Source organism: Marmota marmota, unplaced genomic scaffold (genome assembly GCF_001458135.2).
Source record: "Marmota marmota marmota unplaced genomic scaffold, marMar, whole genome shotgun sequence".
NCBI classification, from domain to species: domain Eukaryota; kingdom Metazoa; phylum Chordata; class Mammalia; order Rodentia; family Sciuridae; genus Marmota; species Marmota marmota.
The window spans coordinates 36,906,826-36,926,830 of NW_026000174.1; positions in this window are offsets into that span (position 1 = coordinate 36,906,826).

Consider the following 20,005-nt stretch of genomic DNA (forward strand, 5'->3'; position numbering starts at 1 on the left):
GTGCCCTTAGAGAATATATATAGTCACATAGGTAACATGCAAGGGGAGTATGTTTTCTGAATACAAACTAATATGTATTGCATTTGATTATTGTTTTCTGAATAAATGAGAGGGAGAAGAAGGAGAGGAGAAAGAAAAAGAGAGATCCATTTTTAGGTTCTAGATTCTAGAAGATAAGACAGTCAAAGCTGTACCTACCAAAAATCATTCAAATCCTATTTGTAAGAACTTATCTTTATACTTTTAAATTATTTATTTTTAATATTGGTAGACATTTAAAAAATAAAATTTAATCAGTTGAAAAGAAAATTTCAGACTTCTATTTCAATTAGAAAGAGAAAAATAATGATGTTGTGTCCTTGAAGGGCTATGGTTAAACTTTTTCTTATTTGTACATTGGACTTGATGAAATTGTAAATGAATGAATGACATCACAGAACATCATGTCAGAGCAGGTCTAGGTCTGTAGTGCTGAGTTATAAGTGCATATTCTCTTAAAGTGCTACAGACTCTCTGTGCATAAGAATGCTAACATTAGTGTATTCATGAAATGTAATCTTCATGGCTCAGCAAAGCATAGAGAGTGTTTGATATTTCAAAGTTTGAAGGTTGATGTTCATGGTCAGAAACAAATCTTTATGTCTATGTGACTTAACTGCTAACATAAATCCCTTGTCTCTTTTCTTTTTTCTTTTTTTTTTTTTTTTTGTAATAGGGATTGAACTCAAGGACACTTGACCACTGAGCCACATCCCCCAGCCCTATTTTGTATTTTGTTCAGAGACAGTCTCTCACTGAGTTGCTTAGCACCTCACTTTTCCTGAGGCTGGCTTTGAACTCATAATCCTCCTGCCTCAGCTTCCCAGGCTCTGGGATTACAGATGTGTACCATGGCGCCTAACCAATCCCTTGTCACTATATGTCATTTCTTAGCCCTCTACTTAGATCCAGCTGTAACATGAAGTGTCAGGTGAATTTTCAGATGTGATAGGGGAATAAAGAAAGGGAGGAAGGGAGAGAGGGGAGGAGGAAGGGAGAGAGAAAAAAATAATTAATGTTGAAATTAGTTTAAGGGTATGTTACTTATGATTAATAAGGAATTCATGGCTTGTTTAAGCAGCCATAATTATCTACCAAGGTAAAACAATGCAGTTTTATGACTTAAAGTTGTAAAAGTCATTCAGCTAGCTTTGACTTTAAATGATCCAGTTTGTCTTATTCCTAGTTGCCAATGAAAAGAGTCCATTAAATAAATTGGTCAAGAAAGGATCAAGATGCTCTCTTAGAAGGTTAATGTGAGAATTGGTCAATTTAGAGTAAATTTTTCCTCAATAAGAAAATATGAGTTTTTCCTCCATACTTGATATGAGGTTTGAGAAGGCTTAAAAAATAATATATTATTGGGATATAAGAACTATTTTCTTGAGACACTAAATGGGAAAACAGACACATCCAGAAAGAAGACCCTTGTAGTATTTTTTAAAACTTTACACTTGGTCCTCAAGATTCTACCAGCTCCACTTGAAGTCCCTGGCAACCATGAGTCCACAGATATGGAGTGACACAAATCTTAGCTCTAATTTATGGCAATATGTGGGCAAAAGGAAGAATTGAGATGATTGCAGATAGAGAACAGAATGTTTATTATTCAGGAAAAGTTAGGAATCTTGCCACACAAAAGGTGGAATAAAATTCCAGCAAGAATAATGAGGGTGACCATTTATCATCTCCAGGAGTTGTGTCTTTGGAATTATCAGTGATAGAAAGAGAAGTTGTGAACCAAATTTGATTAGTGGTTACTCTAGAAGAGGTAGATAAAGAAAGAGTGAAACATGGAGTAGTTCCTTTAAGGACAGCTACTAGAGACTTAAATGTTCCTTTGACCTGAAACATTACCAAGTTCATTTTGCTGTATAAGTAATTTAGGCTATAAGTCTTGTATCTAGGAACTAAAAACATATGAAAGTCATAAGCCCCTCTCTGACTTCCTTACCACATTACAAAAAGTGCACGTGTTGTGTATAGAATAGCAATACTTAACCAAGCCTTTTAAGAATAACTCTACACTACAATATATATATATTTCATATCTTGATGTTACATTACAAAACTTCCTTCTTTATGCATAGTCTCCATATTAAGTAATATCTAGTGGCTATATAAACATCATTGGTATTAATATATGACTTACGATTTTGCATTTTGGTTACTTCCAGTTTTTGTCTTGTCTATTAAGATAGATGATTCATTAATAAGCATCAAGCAGTACAACTGTGTGCTTGTTGTTGTAAAGCCTCAGAATAAATCTCTGAGGTCAAATCGCAACATCTGTGCACATACATGTCTTGATGACTATGGTGAATTACATGTCTTTAGAACTATGGTGACTTTTCACTTTGGTACATTTAAGAAGTTTGTAAAATTTTGTAATAGTGAAGACATTGCATCCAAGAATCAGTTTTGCAGAATCTTTGTTTGCAACTTATATTCTACAAGTTACAATGAATTTTCTATAAATATTGATGGTGTAGGAGTAGAACCTAAGGATTATTTTAATCAATATTTATGCAATCATTCTAAGGATGAGCACTTTCCCACGTGTGTATGTACTCTGCTTTTTGTAAGTGTGTGTTATCTCTTTGCACTCATTTTAGATTTTAAAATTACAAAACCAAATGTGGAAGCTTGTATTAAGGCATTGTCTTCTCTTGGTAGTTATAACTTACTTGCAAGACTAAAAGAGGAGGGGAATGGTTCATTTGACATGTCTATTTGCAGCAGTGTTGTATCCATCAGTATGAATGACACATTATGTCATAATGAGTGATACTTGATAGGTAACTGGGACTGTTGGAGAACAAAACTCTAAATCATGTTTAGAGTTTCAATGATGCCAGATGCTCTTTTCCTAAAGCTGCCTTATTGACTAAATTTGAGATGGCTAGCAGGCAAAATAAAATTAAACCAAAAATGGATGATGAATGAATTCAAAAGGCAAAGTCAAGGATATAAACAGGTAACATTTCCCTTGAAACCCAGTTTGTAAAAGACAGACTATAATTCTTCCAAACAATATAACATAAATAACACAGAAGTTGGCTTTAAAGTGTAATTGATTGCACTATTTACAGGAAAACATAAATCCAGAGACAAGCAGGACAAGGGTGGGACATAGAAACAGGAATAGAATATGGAATTATAGATTAATGTAAAGCCTCAGAATGATAAAGAGAGATATTGAGTTATTAAGTAAATTATAAGCCATTCATTTCTATCTTCTGGTATTTTTTTTCTAGATATTGATAACGAAAATGATTAAAACTAGTTTGGGAATTGATAAACAGTATTCTTGGACTAGGAGCTCCCATACGTTGATTATTCTGTAGTATAATTTCTTATTAGCTCCTAACTACAGAGACTCTTTCTGTTGATTCTAGTTGAAGGAAATAGGTAAATGCCAAAGAAATATTTGGAAATAATGGATAGTGATTTCTCCCTACAGTTTTCTCTACATTTTGGCTGATAAAACATCCTCTATAAAGTTTGATTCTTGTGTTGACACTGACTCATGCTGCCTCGACTTCTGGACCATCTCCACCTACACAGAGAGTTCTTCCATTCATTCAATGTGGAAAAATATGTTTTTTTCTATGAACAGACCTATCAAACCAGCACTTGTGATTTTATTATTTATTTATTTATTTATTTATTTTGTGTGTATACATATGTGGTTAGGGAAAACCTCTTATGAGTGTTAATAAATGTTTTTCCTGGGCTATTTTGTCTCTGATGTTATGAGAGATTAGTTGTCCTTCCAGATTCTTACATATACCTTCTTTTGGTTTCATTTTTCTCTAGATAATTTTTTTTGAAATATGGTGAAAACTTTTTTTGGGGGGGGGTAAGAAAAATAGTTCTCTTTAGCATTGTTTTGGATGAAGTCTTTGATTCCTAGGTGGAAAGCAGACTCTTAAATGGTGGGTTTTCTTTCCTTTTAATTCTACTTATTGAAAATGGCAGTGGTAAGGCTGCTGCACATTCTGAGCACAGATGTCCTCCTTCGATGTCTCCCAGAGCATCTAACAGTCCTTTCTTCCATGTGAGGCTCACAGGTTACTTATAAGAGAAAGAAGGAGCAGAGTCAGGGAAGGAGACATGACTATATGAACAGAGGCAGAGAGAAAGACAGATTTGAAAACAGTAGTCAGTGTATTGAAAATATAGAATGGAGCCATTCACAGAATTATTCAGGAAACCTGTAAAGCTGGAAAGGCAAAGAAATGGATTTTTCCTGGGAGCCTCCAGTAGCAATACAGTCTTGCTGACATCTTAATTTCAACTCTGTAAGAATCATTTCTGATTTCTGAGTTAATGAAATTTTTCCTAATAAACACATTATTTTAAGCCATTAAATTTGTGTTACTTCATTATAAAACCAATATAAAATTCATACAATATAGTCTCAAATATTTTCCTATATGTTAAGATAAATATGTATATATATATATATATATATACTCTATGTATAATATCCTTGGAAGGAGTAACTATTTTTATATAAAGGCATATATAAATATATAAGTAGATAATTTAAAATAAATGTATATGTGTGTGTGTATACACAGATAAGGTATTCACAGATATATGTATATGTAAACATATATGTTTTTATATATTCAATAAGTAGATGTATATGTACATCTTATTGATCCGTGTTACTAACAAAACTGCAATATTCTTTTCAAGTTGGCCTCAGTTTGGAGAAATACTATACACAGTGCAATCAACCAGTAGAGTAGCATATAACTAGCTAACATAAGCTAACTCAGTTTTTTATGAAATTCTGGGTTGTGGATCATGTGGAACAATCCACTGATTGACCTAAGACCTCCTAATATTTTGCATATTTCAGATGATCATTTCTAGGATATACAGAGTCATATATTATTTTTCAGTGCTAAGAGCTGTTTATAAATCTAATTTTACTATTATGTAGCTTCTAAGCATTTGCTTTCAAAATGTTACCAATTTGATATTCTTTATTTATTATGCTTATGATTTGTACTCTAGTATATGAGCAAAGGTAAGGACAGTTGGCAAACAAATGTTACACTTATCAATTTTTTGGTAATTTTATTTTGTAGAAAAATTGCTTGTATCTGAAAACATCTTTTGTTACAATAACTTAGCATCAGTCTTTAACTCTGCTATTTCTTGAATTGTTTTATCTTTCAGAGATAAAATAGTCATGTGATTATTTATCCAAGTACGTTTTATGCATTTTTAACTTGATATAAATTGTATTTTCCTAAAAGAGTGTGTTTTGTATGTAGATGTATATTTGTGTTTATGTATGTCTCTAAATGAATGTGTAAATAATTTTCACAATAGGTAGGAAAGAAAATTTGCATTCATATAATCCAATCCTTGTGATAATGTTATTATTGTCTTATTATTTTGATACATCTATTTTGGCTATTTAATTTATAAATTATATTGCCTTATACTTACATATTTCAAAATAGAATTGACATTTTAATCATATTGTTATTTAACTATAAAAGATTAGACACATGATATAAACATTAAAGTGTATACTTTTAAAATATCATTTAAATTATTTTGCTTTTATTTAATATATTTTAAGCCCCTCATCAACAAAAATTTTCCTATTTTGGCTAATTTTCTGTTTCTCTGTCATCATTAGTAGCTATGTTTTCTAATATTGCTATGATAATTAGAGTAATACTTCTAAGCTAATTCCAACAGTAATTAGGGGTTAAAGTTCTTGTGGTTTGCCAGGATTCACAATATGCAATGTCTATTGGCATTTTAATTTGCATTCTGTTATCTACTTTTGAATTTTAGCATTACTTTTAATAACACTATTGCTAACTTCACTTATCTTTTCTTTGAATGGTCTTCCCACATTCTTTTTCCATTTTTAAATTAGTTATTGTGCTTTTCCTTGCTAATATTTATATTTTCTCCATACAATTGTGAATAAACTTTTTCTGCCTACATTACTAATTTTCCAGGCTTATTGTTTATCTTTTGATCTTGTTTAATTTTAACCACAAAGGTACATAATACTTTATAATTATATCAGCCTATCTTTTCTTCTATATCATCAATAGATTTCTTATGTTAATAAACAATATAAATCTGAGAAAGTCCTTCTATTTGGCTGGGATGTTTTTATTTATTCATTCTGAGTTCACAAATTGTTATAGAAGAATTAATATTTGACATGCATTTAAAGAAATGATCAAGTATTCAACAATGGATGAAAGACACCCCAGAAAAAAAACAAAATTTTAATAAAATTTTGAAACATGAAAAATATATTCATCCCATACTTCCATGCCTGTGTTCAAATAACTAATTTAACGATTCTCAAAGAGTCTGTTCAAGTAGTATTAACTAAAGACTATCTTTCCTATTGCTCCAGGTGGGACTAAAATCATTTATACACTTTGGACTGGTAAAATGAGCGAATACTTATCTATTCACACAGCATATTATGTTTTAGTATTCCGTACTCATATTCTTACTGTTTAGTAAGTTATTCAGCCATAACAGTACAGTACGTAGAGGACAGGGCAATGAAGGGCAGTAATTTATGGGGGAAATATCAGACTTATGCATTCATTAAGAAAAATCTTTGAATTATAAAACTGAAACCACAAGAAGACTTATGCAACTGGGAATGGGGGCCAGAATGACAAGCCTTCCCTAAGCCACTTATAATCCTAATCCCTTAAGGGAACTACTGTTTCCAGACCATGCAATCAGTGTTTCTTGTGACTGAGTTGCCAAAACCCTCCATTATCTCCAAACCTATACCCTGGTCATGACCTCGCTGACCACCCTGGCGACCAAGATATGAAAACACTCTGAAGAAAGTTTGCTGAGGGCTGTCTAAAAGGTTATAAAACTGATAATGGGTATATGAGAAGTTAAGGCAAAAACAAGAGGATTCAAAATCCTTTAAAAATCCCCAACTTTGTCAGGGGCATTTTGACTTCCCAGAGGCAACCCTTTCAGTCTATCCTGAACACTCCATCTTTCCAACAAATTCCTGCCAATGCTCTGTGTGACTCACTTGGATTTCATCTTGCAAGATTGCAAGAGCTGGTGGTCACAGTCCGGGGTCACTTCAGTTCCTGAGTTGAGCTCCCTCTGCAACACTCCCACCAGCAGTACTACCCCCAATGACTCTCTTCCCACTGGACTGCTGCTCCTTGAAAAGCGGAGATATCATCCTCCTTTTCTTCCATCAAACACACATAAGTAGTCAATGTGTGATTTTTCAACCAAATTCCTAGCATAGTTATAGAATTTAGACTGGTTTAATCACAGTGTAAATAAATACATGGAAGAACAGACTTTAAACATGGAATGGATCTATGTTACTAAATGTCTTGTCTTCCATTCTAAGCGATTTAGGTTTGAGCTCACAGAAAATTTGAAGACTCAGATGTTGAATACATAAAGGCTTAGCATAATTCAATATACTTTTCCAAAAGTAGCTCTTATCATAATGAGTCCTGGAAGACTGTGAGATAAAGAGACTGGAAATTGATCTAATTTATCCTTATTGTACCATTTCCCACCTTATGCATAAGCCTTATGTATTATAATGCAGGTTCTTAGATATATGACAGTCACCTTAGTGGCCATGGAACACAGTTAGCTTTGTCTTTTAACTTTGATAACTCCAAAACTTCTGATATTGACTTAAATATCAATACATCAAGCAACTGAACCTTTATATACTCTACATCAAATAATTTTTCCATTTTGGGCTTTCACAAAGATTTGTTTTTTGTAAAAGAACAAATCTTTGTGAAATATTTAATACAGCAATTGTTATTTACTCTTTCTCTGTTGCTGTTTATTATTAATTATTTCTGTTTATTTATATTTGGACATAATTATATATTTTATACATAGAGTGTCTATAGATAGGCAGATAAATAGATGATACTATAAAAAAGTATCTGAAAATCATATTATTGAATTCATGAACGGAAAGATAAAAATGCACCTTGAAAGAAGTACTTTCAAATTGCTACAACATAATTATTGTATATAATTAACAGATATGAGTAATTTTCTGCAAAATTGATTATTGATATACAGAATGGTCTGTCGTTTTGCTAGAAAACAAAAGCAAAGATTACAAGAAGTAACCAAAGAGAGAGAAAATTTATGGAAGTTTTAGAAGCTTTTAGAATTTATCTTCTTTATAGACATAAGTGCTGTCTGTCATTGGGAGCTTTTAGAGTCTGAAATGTGTCTGGTAAAAAGACCTCTCACTGGTTTTGATGGATTCAAAAACATTTTGGGAGTGCAGACTCATGTTTCAACATCCCTGGTGACCTTTTATTGCCAGAAATAAACAATCCAAAAGATCTGATGAATCCCTGATTTGTGAAGAACCATAGAAAAGGATAGCAAAGACTTTACAAAAAGTCTGATCAGCAGGGAGGACTTGTCTATAAACAAATCTGCATTTCTTTCTAGGATGTTATACATCCAATTTTTGGTCAGAGGTTGATGACTTCTCTTTTCCTGGGATTGCAATGAAAATATTGTAAATCTACATAAAAGCGCCAAACTGAATTTAATGTCAGTTATAAAGTTCCTGGTGGGAATGGTGGCACACCCCTGTAATCCCAGTGATCAGGAGGCTGAGGCAGGAGGATTTTAAGTTTCAGGCCTGTCTTACCAAGGCCTTTCAGTAACTTAGCAAGGCCCTAAGTGATTTAGAAACACGCTGTCTCAAAATTTAAAAAATAAATAAATAAGAAAGACTTGGGATGTAATGCAACAATAAAGCATCCCTTGGTTCAATCTCCAGTACTGAAAAACAATAAAAATAAACAAACAAATATATACCTTGATGTGTGTGTGTGTGTGCACACATGTGTATACACTCTAGGTTGCTAACAATTATATATATACACACACACACATATACATATATATATAAACACACACACATTCACATAGTCATAATAATTTCTAGCATTTTCAGTTAATTAGTAGACTTACACAGTGGGCATAAGGTAAACAATTTGTGTCTTGAATATTCTATTGTACTTCTTCATTCAAGAATAATGTTGACCAGCTTTTTTTTTTTTTAACCTTTTTTAAGCTTCAAAAGTGTTCAAGGTGTAGAGACTCAGATTCCCAAGTTACAATGATTTCATGAAAGTGGGAACTCAAACAGCATCATAAGAAGCCACACTGCAAAGCTTTGGCTTTCACACATAATGCATTATTTGAGCAGCAGAGCAGGGCATACCTGCTATAATCATCCTTTGAAACTTAATACATTCATATTACCTACCTTCCATATTGACAGCTTTTCATCCTTATCTATATAAAGAAACAGACTTTCAGAAAAACAGATGCATCTTTGATCAACATGTAAAACACAAAGGACATGATTTCAATAAAGCTCAAAAAAGAGTCTGTACTTTACATCACTTCTTATAGCCTTTCTGTCTTCTTTCCTCAGAATGAAAGTTGCAAGTCCTGAAATGGTGTTGTCCATTAAAAAAATTCAAGTACAAATATTTTATGATGCTTTTTAGAGTAATCTCTTTTATCTTTAGTATGCCCTAATGCTTCTAAGTACATACACATACATGGTCTCATTTTTATTCCAATCCTGATTTAAAATAAAACAAAACTAAAACACACAAAATAAAAACTACATCCTTTTGTAAGACAACAGACAGATGAGAATGGTGGTAACATGAGGTTAAGAGAGTAATTCCATAAAATGGGCCCACTGTGCTGACCTGCCACCTACCTGCTTTCTTTGCCCCAAAGCAACCTACCTGCATCCCCACCTGGCCTAGGCAGGCCTGAAGGTCAGGCAGACCATGAAAATAATGAATGATGGTGGGGGAAGACAGGATGAGAACTGGTTATCAAATAGATAAACACAGAGGTTATTAAACAGAGAACAATGGGTTGTTAACCTCTGGGATTCTGCCCCTGGGCACTCAGGGTTGCTAACAATTAACCTCTGTATATCTGCTCTTGGTCACCTATATGAGGAAGAAAGAGATCACAATAATTTAAGATAGGAGTTCTGGGGTCTATGAAAGAGCAAGGCAGGCTGGTTGTGGTGGCACATGCCTATAAGCCTAGTGGCTCAAGAAGCTGAGGATTGCAAGTTCAAAGCCAGCCTCAGTGAAAGCAAGGTACCAAGCAACTCAATGAGACCCTGCCTCTGAAATAAAATACAAAATAAGGCTGGGGATGAGGTTCAATGATTGAGTGCCCCCAAATTCAATATCTGATACCCCACAAAAAAAGAAAAGAAAAAAGAAAAAAGGGAGACACTCAGCTCTGGGGCAACTTCTCTTTGGAGAAGTCTGTCTCTACGACTTTCTTAAATAAAAATTGCTTTCTATGCTTGCCTTGGGTTTTCTCTGGTGTTTAGTCTTCAACACTAGGGAACAAGGACCTGTTCCTGATCTTCGAAACCAATATCACTTTAACTCCATTTTTTAAAAAAAAAATTATTATTTTATTTTATTTTATTTTCACAGTACCAGAAATTAAACCCAAGGGTGCTCTACTACTTTACTACACTCCTGGCCCTTTTTATGGTCTTATTTTAAGATAGACTCTTGCTAATTTGTCAGGGCTGGCCTTGGAATTGTGATCCTTTTGCCTCCTCAAATTGTGATCCTTTTGCTCTCCAGAGTTGCTGGGATTCCAGATGTATGCCAGCTTGCCTGGCTTCTTATTTCATTTTTAAACATAAGAAAACCGAGACTCCAAGAGTTTACATAATTGGCTCCAGAGAATACATAAAGAATCAAATATAGACCCAGGACCCAGGACCCAGGACCCAGTCCCTGATGTGGTATCCTGGAAAGAATTTTAGTGCAAGGCAGCATTATCTAAAAATCAACTGGAAGGAATATGAAAATCCAATAGAATGAAAGGACAAAATATTTATTAGCTATCACAAAAGATAGTATCAAAAGGACCAATAATCACATGAAAAGGTACATAATATCATCCTTTAATTATTGGGAAAATGTGAAGTAATATCACACAAAGACAGCCCTCTTCACCCACCAGAGCATCTAAAGATAAAAAAAGACTAAAACTAATAAGTGTTGACAGGGACATCCATTGAGGAGAACATTCATTAAATTCATTAATCTTAGTTACAACTCTAACTATTTGCCCCCCAAAACCCTAAAATTCCAACTCAGAATGCATATTCAACTATGATCAGGCAGCTTGAAAAAATCAGGTAATAGTTGTCAAATGGCCCTACTGGCCCCACAGTCACATGAACAAAAACTTTGTATTCATGCACAACAATGTGCTTCATAAAAACTAACTTAATAAAAATTGATTAGATTCACAGAAATAATGTTGAGAAAAATAAAATAGAGACTACAGTGTACCTGCTCTGTGATTTCAACCTGAAGCATAGAAGGACTCTATTCTTAGGATATATTTGAAAGCAAACATATAGATGCCTGGAAATGTTTTACATGTTGATGTGGATGGTAGTTACACAGATGTTTACAAATATAAAACTATAGTGAGCAATGCACTTAAGATTGGTTCACTTTTATGTATGTAACTACATCAAGAATTACAATACATGTATTGATGATAGCTAAAAATCAACAATATATTTTACAAGAGCTACTAACATTGCTTTTCTGCATAAATCAAAAACAGGAAAGAAACTAGTAAAAAAATCACACTTAATGAAAAACCAACCTCTACCTCAGAGCAAAGCCTGTCCAAGGAAGGGACATCACCTTTGTCCTTGGAAAGACCCACAGAGCACTCCTAGGCACATTCCCACCCTGCTAAGTTGTTTATCTACAAATAACAGGAGAGATCTGCTGCGCCAGGTGTCCCTGACTTAGTCAGGCGAGGTGGGGATCCATAGCAACCCCCTAGTAGCCACCAATCAGCATGAGACAGGGAAATACCTGGGATGCCAGATGACCCTCCCAGTAATTTATGGTGGTTGATAACGTGTTGGGAAACCATGTAGTTCAGCAAGAAAACCCCTCTTGGCTTAAACCAATCAGTTCAAATGAATCTCCCTCTTGTAGTAACCAATCACCCCTACCCAACTTATTCCCACCAGTGAATGTGCTAATCATGTTTTAGAGTTGTTATTTGATTTTCCTGCGGTGTGTGATGATTTGCTAAGAGATGCTATGATGTATGTGGGGGTCCCTGCCTTCTCCAAAAAATGTATAAAACTGCTGCAAACCCTGGGCTCGGGGCCTCTCAGCGTCATCAGTTGCTGTGTGTGTGCGCGCCGGGAGGACCGAGCTAGTTCGCAATAAACACCTCTTTGCTGTTTACATGGATCTTGGTCTCTGGTGGTCTTTTGGGGGGTCCCGAATTCAAGCATAACATTAACATGATAGGTAAAAAAATAAATAAATAAAAGTAGAATATTATAACTTATACATTTAGAGAAATAATTTATATCCACATAAACTTGTGAGAAATTACCAGTGTAACTAACAGGAAAATCCAAGGTGACCATGTTTCATTTTTAATAAGGAAAACATTAAAAAAAATGAACACAATGCAAGAAAGTGAAATTGATTACTCAGATATTTGTGATAAAGAAAATATTGTTTTTATTTATTTTATTTTTTTCTTGTTTGTTTGTTTTTTGTTTTAGTTAAAAGTTAAAGCTGATGGACATGGTGGCAAACACCTGTAATCCCAGCAGGCTGAGGCAGGAAGATCGAAGAGTTCAAAGCCAGCCTCAACAAAAGTGGGGTTCTAAACAACTCAGTGAGACCCTGTCTGTAAATGAAATATAAAATAGGGCTGGGGATGTGGCTCAGTGCCTGAGTGAGCTCAATCCTCGTGCCCCAAATTAAAATAATAATAATAATAATAATAATAATAATAATAATAATAATAAAATAATAATAACAACAACAATAATGCCAAATTTACAAATTTTGGATTATCATGTTTTCTGGAAAGGTAAAATCCAAATAAAGAGGAATAATTTAACAGGAAAAAAGGGGAAATAATACAAAAATATTAATACCTTTTGAGTATGCTATTTTACTCCTAATGTCTAATACAAAATTTGACATATATAAGCTCACACTTGTCTAGTGAAGACAGAGGTTTCCCAGCACTGATTTTGTATAATCAAAGAGAAAGCTCCCTACTTTGCCATTTTATATAATGAGAAAAACACTCCCATCAAACCATGCAATTGCAAATACTGGGCACTGTAAAATAAAGGCCCTGAGGCATAGTAAGATTCCAGAGATAAAATCAACTTACAGTGAAAGAATATGAGACTTCTTTCTCAGGTATGTGTGGTGGAGACATCAGCTATTTCTCCGTCCCATTGCCACAGCCAAGTGCCACCATCCATGACATCCTAGCAACTGCTGCCAGGCATGGGTAGTGAGCCATTCTTCCGGGTTTTCATGGCTAGCTGCAGCACAGTCGTCTGTACACAATAAATCACAGTGTTAACAAGGTAATGAGTGGGAAATTAGGTCCATGTTGGGAGCAATTTCCCAAGTTGTCCTCAAATTTCAAAAGTTTATTCTGCCAGCTTTGGAATGGGTGATTACATTAAAATAAAACAATTACAATTATGGGAAACAAACAGCACTGACAGTATTTCTAAACAAAAGAACAGTCCTGAAATCCACATGAATGCCATGCTTCAGAGCATTCTTGGGGTGACATAACTATGAAGGGCTTCAAGAGCAAGAAAATTTTCCAATAATAATTTCTAAAAATACATTGAATTATCTCCACACAGATTACCAGTGCTCAGTAGTTTGACCATTTAAAAATATAGGGTTCAAATTAAATAATGGGTGCCAGGTTGAAATGTTTAAAATTTTTTAAATAAATAAATTCTAGGCTGGAAAAAAAACGATTTTATAAACTTAAAAGGAATATCAATTTTCAAGACGATCAAGATTAATACTCTTTATTTTTAAGATAATGGGGAAGAGATATTGATCAATATATGTGACACTGGTTCCTTCATCTTCTGATTATAGCCTTCATTGCTCTGAGGCTTAGTTTATAAAAGAAGATGTTTTATTTTGATTTTTTCTCTCTCTTCTCCCTTCTCCCCTTCCATAACAAGATTAGAGAGACAATATTATCTTTTTCTTCCCCTAGTTAATTGCCTCTGAACACACCCACTACAGGAAGGAGATGCCTGCTGAGGAAGTGAATATCTCTCAAATTAACAAGTGAATCCTAACCAGCTGTCAGGGCACTCTGACAAGTCAGCACACCTGAAATGTAACCCTTGAATAATTTCTTTAAACCCCTACTCTCCACACCCCATACCTCCACCCCATGGAGAATCATAGCCTTTGAGACAGGATTTCCCTGTTTTTGTCCTTTGTTAACAAAGCAATAAATCTTCTTTTTTTCTTTTTCTCAAAACCATGTCCCCATTATTAAATTGATATTATTGGGACAAGGACCAAGCTTTTGGTTACATACAGATTACACAATTAATTTCCTTCTAAATTCTCTCTCTCACAAAGAAACCAATTTGGGGAACAGGATACCTGATGTTTCTTCTGCCAAGTAAATCATAGATTCTTTTGTAAAAGTAATGCAATTAATGCCAATAAAAGAGCTAAGAAAAAACTTCTGATAAAGGAAAGGTAATGACAAAACACAAATGCATGTTCAAAAATTGTGTTTGTCTTAATAATGATACGGCCATTTATCAGTGATGAGTTCAGCTTCCTCACATTAGAGGAGCACACCAAGGCAAGCATATAAATCAGGGTTTTTTTAAAAAGGGGTAACATAGACTTCTCCCAGGAGAGAGAAGGGACCAAAGCTGGTATTCTGATATCCCAAGAAGTGAGAGCATTTTGCCTTTTTATCTCCTGCTCACTTCCCCTTGTCTTTCTTCTTCCTGCATGCATGACTAGGCCCAGGAGATGCTCTGGTGGGGTGGCTAAAAGGTGAGAAGCAGAAAGGCTGGAGAGTTCAAGCAGGAATGGGGCACAGGGTGCATTAATTAACAACTTTTACAACTCCCTGTAGGGAGGGACAACCCCTGAGACAGTTTACCTTATTGACAGGTTAGAGCAGGACAAATTATCTTGCTAAGAGTGGAGAAAAGGCTCTGGAGTCATTAGCATTTCAATTCCTCAGGGGCATTCTCCAACTTCCTAGATGCAAATTGGCCTCAGTTTCTTTTTGACCTGATTTATGCATCTATACTGACTGCCTGTCTTTAATTCTGGCTTCAATAACAGAATGGAAGAGGTTGCCTACAAAGGTTTCTCAGATGTCAGGGGCTAGAAGGAAATTCTCCTTCAAAGAATAGCCTGACACAAGAAACAGCCCCCTGGGAGACATCCTGCCTGGGAGACACCCTGTAGCCATCTATCTCCCTGAGACATCCTGCGGTTATCTCACCTTGTGCAGACATCCAGCAACTGCCGATAAGAGAGCTTCCCCATCCCCAGCATATAAATACCCCTGTGTGAACAATAAAAGTTTGCAGCTTGATCAGAACTCCTGTCTTGCTGTCATCCTTCCGTGTCTCTTGTCCCTTCATTCCTCCCCACCTAGGTTCAAGGCCCACATTGATGTGTCCTGCCGGTCGGGACACTCAGAAAGAAAGATCACCAAAGCCCCTAAACCCTTAATCCAAGTACTGTTCATCTGTCCAAGATAGTTCACATATGTATCTTGGTGGAAGTGTAGGGGGTAGGGGTTAGGCTGGTTGTTTGACATTAGCTTGGATGTGAGGTGTCTCCCAAAAGCTCACATGTGAAAACAATGCAAGAAGGCTTGGAGGAAAAATAATTGAATTGTAAGAAACTTAACCAATGAGTGATTTAATCCCCTGATAGGGATTAACTGAGTGGTAAATGTAGTGGTAGATGGGGCTGGAGGAGGTGGGAATCAGAGCTTGGTTTGGTTATATATTTGTATCTGGTGACTGGAGTCTCTCTCTGCTGGCTAATCACCACTTGAGATGCTTCCCTCTGCCACACTCCTCTTCCATGATGTTCTGCTCCACTTGGACCCCTGAGGAATAGAGACTGCTGCCTATGGTTTAAGACTTCTGAAACTATGAGCCCTTAAATAAAGTTTTCCTCTTTTAAAATTATTCTGGTCAGGTCCTTTAGTCACAGCAGTGAAAAAGCTGACTAAATCAGTTTTGAAAAAAAAAAAGTGTCTAATATTTGGGAAAACTGGCGTATTCTTTTTAAAGGAAAAATACTAAGTAAACTTTTCCCTGACATAAGTAGGTAGCATAAGTCATAGAAAGATGAAACCTGATTTTAATCTGAAAGTGAGAACAAATAGAAACTTTATGTATTTTGTTATAACTTGTAAGCATATTGTTCCTTACTTTCAAGTACAGAAATTGTCTATGAAGACTATACCTCAGATGTTCAGCACAGGTAAGTGAGTTGGATTTTTTTCCTCTAAGGAATGCAGACTTATTTACAGAAGAATTGACAATAATGGGACAGGTCTAGGTGACTCAGCTTCTAGCACAAAAAAAGGAAAATGTGGAAGAAAGAGTGACCATCATCTGCTCAGCCAACAAACCTTGTTTTGGAGAGCTACTTTTTAAACTTTGATGTTATCTGGGGAAATTGTGTTTTTGAATGATGACTCTGTCCCCTTGGCTTTTGTGTTCAAAATCTCATTCAGGCTGTGCAGTTAAAACATCTGTGCCCTTTGTTTTCAATCAACAATGAAGAATTCATTTGGGCTTAACACAAAGCCTAGCAACTCCTTCAGTTTTCTTTTCAAAGATGGGGAGATGGATACACATTGTACTCAGCCACAGTATTCAATGTTTCTGACCTTCATTGAATAAGTCTGTAGGGGTGAATAAAGTTTATTGTGATTCAAAGTCCATCCTTTGAATGGCAATCTTTCTCTTCCACATTCACAGGAAATTTTCTAAATAATAACACAATTCTCTTGTGAAAAACTCACAAAACCCTTCTGAAATATTTTGTCTATAAAAATGCATCTTAGGTCCAATTATGACCCAGTTATTTTATCTATCTTTCTTCCAATTAATGTATAAATACTTAGAAAAAATAATTTTTAAAAAAGGTGCCCCAGGAACAAAAAATAAAAGAGACCACTGAGATGAGTAAAAATGAATGGTAGAATTTGTATATAGATGATTTCAAATGTTGCTTTGAAAGAACTAAAGGCAGTTGAACAAAGCAAACTTGGATAATTTTTCTGCCCTCATATACTGAACAGAAAACTGACACCTATGCACAAAATATTGGTCACATTCTTTTATTCATTTATTCATCCATCTAAAAAATATTTATTATAATTTTATTATGAATCAGAGATTTATTGAACAAAGTATTAGAGATAAATGTCGGGAGCCACTCTGGACAGGAGCTATATACACACTATTAAGTCCTAAGTAAAGAGGTACTGAACTGGTATTGCACTCATTGCAATGTGTTTGGTCCTTACCTCCGCTGAGATAAGAGAGGTGCAGCTCTAGGAGTCACAGGATGGGGTTAGATCACACCCACTTGTAACCCTACCCTTTGCATCATTTGAATGGCTTCTCCCCAGTAAAACCCTAGGCTCCAGGCATGCTCTCTCTCTTGCCTGCCTTGCCCCCTTGTGGAAACTACAGCTGAGGAGCAGTCACTGAACCCAAAGAAAAGTTACTTTCTGTGTCTGTGTTTTTATTTAGTCAGCCCAAATTCACTTGGAGTGACCCTGACAGGTTTAGTTGTGTGTTGCAACACATAAATCCAACTAGTATGATCTCTAAACTTTTGGAATTTGATCTAAATAAAAAACATGGACATTATATAAATAATTTCTCAATAGTAATACTATCAATACAACTGTAACTGGGTGATTCAGGTCAAAGCATTTTCAATCAGGCTATGATGCACTGAGACAAAGTCTTCATGGTTGGTGCTGATTTAACAGTATATGTTGGAGAACCTATTAGGGTAATTGTCCTGTGTCCACCACAGATCCATGATGATGTCAGTCCATTCACTTACTATGCACTTGTACATTGAATGTTCAGATCTCTTCTTCTTCCTTCCTTTATTTATTTATTTATTTTTTAGAACTTCTGATTGAAAAAATGAAGAACTGCCTCAAAAGTAGAGAGCCTGGTATTTTGATACACACTTGTGTTCCCAGGTACTTGGAAGGCTTAGGCAGTTGATTGAGTCATTCTGTTCAAGACCAGCCTGGGCAACAAAATGAGACTGCAAATTAAAAAATATATATATATATATACACACACACACACACACATTTATACTCAAGAACAAGAGTCAAATTTTATGCTTTGTGGTTAGCACAGTTCTAGTAATTTAATGATATTCTTAAAAATCAGATATCAGTATCAGCTGGGTGTGATGGTGCACGTCTATAATCCCAGTGGCTCAGGAGGCTGAGGCAAGAGGATCTTAAGTTCAAAGCCAGCCTCAGCAAGAAGGAGGTGCTAAGCAACTAACTGAGAACCTGTCTCTAAATAAAATACAAAAATATGGCTGGGATGTGGCTTAGTGGTTGAATACACCTAAGTTTAATCACCAGTACCAAAAACAAAAACAAAATCAGATATCAATGGCTTCTTCCACAGAACTCTATTGATGTAATAAGGTGATATTTCAGTATTAAGTGTGTTCAATTCAATTCTTATTATGATGAGAGTGAGAAATTTATAAAAAATTAAAATTACATTAAGCACTTAAATGCATAATAATAATTCCAAGTCCATACCTTTACCTGCAACTCTCCTCCACCACATTCAAAGAAAATTCCCCCAAGTAATTACAAAATTGTGAAAACCCATAAAGTCCTCCTGAAATATTTTATCTATAAAATGCATCCTACATTAAATTGTGTCCCAGTTACTTTATCTATCTTTCTTCCACATAATGTATTATTTCCTTAGAAAATAATAAAAAATATGCACCAAGAAATAAAAGTAAAAGGGAACAACTGAAGTGAAAAAAAATGAATGGACAGTTGGAAAAATTAGTAAAGCATAAAATAATAGCTTCTGGGGGCTGGGAATGTGGCTCAAGCTGTAGCATGCTCACCTGGCATGCAAAAGTCACTGGGTTCGATCCTCAGCACCACATAAAAATAAAATAAAGATGTTGTGTCCACTGAAAACTAAAAAAATAAATATTAAAAAATTCTCTCTCTCTCTCTTAATAATAATAATAATAATAATAATAATAATAATAATAACTTCTGATTTAAAAGTGATATTCTACAAGTGGCAGAATTATTGCCAAGGGGAACATTTCTAGGTCATGATGAAATCACACATAGAAGATAGAACACATTTATATATGGAACTGTGTTATTCAGGAATCCAAACTCTATCTATAGAAACCCCTACTAGAAAATCCTCATATGTAAGTGATAAGATTTTTGCGATTTTCAACAAGCATGTTTTAACAATGCTTAAAATTTCCTGAAGCCTATAACTGCTAGAGCAGGAAATCTGAGCTAAGGCTGAACTGTTCTTTATCTTATTCACAAGAAACCATAGAGAGAAGAAATGTGTTACATTTACCAGTGACTTTTTTTTTTTAAGTACAGCAATGTTTGCTAGTGGTTCTCTTTAAAGTGTTCATAATACAAAGAGGTTTATTTTATTGTTTGAATAAAAAGGCAACCAGAAATAAGACTGAAAGCAATAGTGTATTTAAAAAAGATAAGACGTCCTAATTATTAGAAATCAAAGTTTTCAGTATATCAGTTTCTTCATGTGTAAAGTGGAGATAAAACCAGACTTGTCTGAAGTCTTCTGTTTTTCTACTACTGTGACCCAGTCTCCTACTCCATCACTCCATGAACTTCCCTGATTGCTAGGTGCCAGATCACTTCTGCTTACCATGCATTAAATCATTAAATATTGAACAGTCCAAGAAGGTACTCACTATTTTTGTTTATATATATATATATATAT